Below are 4,258 nucleotides of genomic sequence, written 5' to 3'. Positions count from 1 at the left end.
GGAAAAAAAGGAAAGAACAAAAGGAATATGTGTGTGCGCGCGCGTGTTTTCCTCAGACCCGCTTCATCTATTAGTTTATTTATTTTTTCTTTTCTTTTTTTTTTCACCCGCCAGCGTCGTGCTTAAGCTACAGTAACAGCTCGAGGTGAAGATTCTGCAAAACACACATCGTTTTGCGTGTGCTGTGTGTGCAAGTTTTTTTTTTTTTTTTTTTTTTTCTCCTTTTTTGTTTCTCACCCACCCGCCGGTGAATTTATGATTGGTAATGATGGGAGTAAATATGCGTGTGCTAATGTGTAAATAAATGTATGCCCCCGGATGTGTGTGTGGGCTAATGGACACCTGGGTGTATATCCATGTATGTTTGCAGTGCGCGCGCACGTACGCGCACTTGCACGTGTACGTGAATTCACACATGCACAAAGGGGTCTAGTGGTGCTGATAAAAAGGTAGCTGTGACATTTCCAATTTGCCATGCACCAGCCCACTCCATTTTCTTCCCTGCTGCCTCTTACATGGTAGAGTAAGCCTCTAGGATTGACAATAATTACAGCCTGCATAAAATGAAGAGGGTAATATGAACACAGCTTTGCCATAATTGCCTTTTCATTATTTGCTAACAGTGAGCTATTCAGTCATAAGAAAGAGATTGCATAGTAATTGGCTGACAATGGGAGGCTGAGGCTCTGTTCAGAGGCTGTGGTAATTTTTGTGTTGCTGTGAAGGTTTTTCGAGGGGCTTTTTTTTATTAAAAATCTGAAGCATTAAACTGTAATTTAAAACTACAATTTCCAGCATGAATGAAAATCTGGGTATTAACATGAGCTCCTATTTAGAGTGGAACATCCTATTAGCAGTATTAGCACTATTTGGTAACTTTCCATATGGGCCGCCTCTCAGCCCAAATGGGATTTGAGACAGCTTTGTTTCTCTTGCAAGTCAGTCTCACACGTCAACAACACAACAGTGTTTACACTGGTGGAAAATTCCCCTGTAAGGTGTGTGTTTGTGTACGTGTGTGTGTGTGTGTGTGTGTATATATGTTTGTACATGTGGGACTTGAGGGTCAGAGGGGAAAAAAAAAAAGAAGTTTCACTGTCTGTGACACACGTTTACCCAGCACAGGAATGAAGCCGTGCGCACCTCCGGCACATCGTTCAGTTGAGTGGACGTCAATAGCTCCTTCATACTTATTAATACAGACAAGCTGTGTATCTGATGATGTTTTCTTCTCCTCTTCCGAAGCCGTCTGTCTCATGTGTTACGTCACAGTGGGTTCGCTGCATCGCAAGTGGAGTCCTGATGTTAATTCAGCTAAACGGGATTTTGAGGTTATGCCGTGGCCTGATGGAGATGCTCTTACAATACAATGTCAAGGACGATGAAATAAGGCCGGCAAAGGAAGAGTGTGTGTGTGTGTGTGTGTGTGTGTGTGTGTGTGTGTGTGTGTGTGTCATGAAAACAGTGATCCATTTAAGATCAGAGACCTCTCTCATATAAGAAACAGTTTCTATCGATCAATTTTGATAAATACATTGTTGGTATTAACATTAAAAAAAACACTTAGGCACACATGAAATTTACCACAAAAAAAAAAAACAAAACAAAAAAAAAACAAAAACAAAAAAAAGCATTGTTTTAATTGTATCTGAGAACTTTTGCTGGGTGCAGAGATTTATTCCACCAAAATATCACAGATTTCTTGTTTCTATGAAGTCAGTCAGCCAGTTACATCTGAACTGTTGTGTCTGCAATCACTACTTATATTTTCAGATATTTATGTCCAATCTTACACACAATCTAGATTTTATTTTGATGTTGGTTAGTTTTTAATCTTAATAAAAAACTAAAATAACAGAACTCCTCGCCATTCAGTCAAGCTGTTAGGCGCTCACTTAATCAGAAAGCCAAACATATTTTGCATGTTTGATGTGAATGTCACACAGGAGCTCATAAATAAAATGAATAAAATGATCAGGTTCTCTTGCAGGGTCATGTGTATGTTTTCTGTTGCTTGCAGTTTCTGCCTCGTGCGTTAATTAACCTCAGTGTTTCCGGGGAAGCAGCAGGCTTTTAGCACACAGTAGCTAAATGAGCAACGACACAGACGGAAAAACAGAGAGGATCTGTTTGGATTCGGATCTGAAAAGTCTTTAGTTCCTCTGAAACGGTCGTCTGTGGCCGAGCCAGGTCGGGCCGGTCTATTCTTCATTTGGAACAAGCGTGGTTGGCACAGGATGAGTCCGCAGCAGCAGCAGCAGCAGCAGCAGCAGCACAGGCCGGTCTTCACAGACACCTCTTCTCACTCAAACCTTATTTCTCGCTGTAGCTAACAAACCCTCCAGTCAATCAATATTTATCTTATATAGTGTGCAGCTCCTCAGTAGCTATAATCGTTTAACTCAAGTGCTTGCATGAGTGAGAAATAAATTACATTTACAGTGCTATCATTGAGGGCCTGATGTTTCCCAGGCATTAGCGGATATTTAGAGATGGCCAAACGTGGTAGGACATTAAAGAACAAGGCTGAAGGAGATTGATTAGATGAGCAAACAACAGGCCAAGCAGATGTAGCGAGTAAGTGGAGGTTAATATGATTGCCGGCCTGAAGAATTATCCATCTAAGTCACTTAAGATAATATTGACTCTTAAGTTTTTATTTTAGTTAAAAATAAGTGGTGTAATTCACTCAGGATGGCGTCTGGCGCGATCCGTCTTCCTGAATTGTTTTTGAAGTGCGTCTCATTTTTGATAGTGAATGTGCTAACTTGCGAACAGCTTAAACAAATAAAGAAAATGCTGAGATTTGCAACGGGGAGAAAAATAAAACCACATGTAGTTTAGAAAAACAAGTTGATTTTTCCATATTTTTTCCCCTCCACTTAATTCAAAGACTAAAATCAGATTTGCAGATGAAAATTCTCGGGCTCGGCTGAAGGTTGGGAAGCCATTACCTTCTGCGTGTCCGTCCACTTGGCCTTTGCATTCTTGATGCGTGTCTCGTTGATCAGAAGAGCCCCGGTACAGCAGCCAGCCGGGGGCTCTGTGTGTTTGAGGTGCGAGTTGGTGTCATAATTATCTAACACAACGGGGTTGCTGCTCTTATTAGTAATTAGCGCCTACCAAAACTGATTGGTATGGGTTCCTCCGCTCATCCCTTTTAATGTTTAAACATTTACTTTGTGCTTGAAGGATTTGTTTGTATATATCTTGTGTGTGATGAGCGCTTTTCAAGTAATTGGCTCCTAGGGGACAACACTTTCTAACAGTTAAAGAATAATTACAGCCCTATGAAATGTTAAACTGCCCCGACTGTCTTTTCGCTGGAGCTTAATTGCGTGCAACAAGTAAGGCAGGCTTTTCATTTTGTTCCATCACAGGAACGGACTGAACTCTCATGGAAACACACAGAAATTTTGTCGAGTCGTAAATAGCTTCTCATATGGTAATTCTGCAGGACACTGAAGCAGTATGAAAGGCGTAGCTCTCAATGAATGCAGTGCTGGTTGCTTGTTGTTTTATTTTTATATTTTTCCTCATGTTGTGGAAAGGGCAAGCGAGGGCTCTGTGTTTGTGTTTTTATGCTCTAATGGACTTTTGCATATATTCATTATAAGAGACTACTTAAAGGGGGAAAGACAGCATAAAACAGCTAAATTGACTGCGTGTGCGCAGTCCAGTCCATGGATGCATGCTTGAAAGGGTTTGTTTATGTGCACCTATTGTTGACGCTGAAGCTAAAACACATTAGTGTTATTTGAGCTGAACGCATGTTTGTGTTTGTGAACCACACAGTTTTCAACCATTAAATGTGTATTCACTCTTCAGCGTGATCTATTTGCATGAGTGCATTGTATATAAGCGTATTGCTTTAACTTCAAACTCGGCATTTTAAATTCTCCAAAATATGCATTTCAGTCTAAATGTTGATACATTGGTCGGATAGACATTGGAACTGAAGGAAGAAAAAAAAAAATCACTTTTTTCACCAATAATAGTATTCTGGGATTACCATGTTGGATATTCAACCAACCAGATAAATGATGTGGTTCTTCCAAACCCCAGGGGTCCCATAGGTCAGCCCATAGGTGATATTTTCACACTTGCATAAAGTGGAGATTATTCAGATAAGCTGTCAGTTCATAGCAACAATGAATATGAATTGAGCCATATATTTTCATATATTGTGAGTGTTCACTCATTGGCCTCCATATGGACGCAGCAGCATATTCCACACCTTGTATTGTGACTGGGCATT

This window comes from Salarias fasciatus, chromosome 1 (genome assembly GCF_902148845.1).
Source record: "Salarias fasciatus chromosome 1, fSalaFa1.1, whole genome shotgun sequence".
Lineage (NCBI taxonomy): Eukaryota > Metazoa > Chordata > Actinopteri > Blenniiformes > Blenniidae > Salarias > Salarias fasciatus.
The sequence above is the reverse complement of the archived record's forward strand: the minus strand, read 5'-3'. Positions refer to the sequence as shown.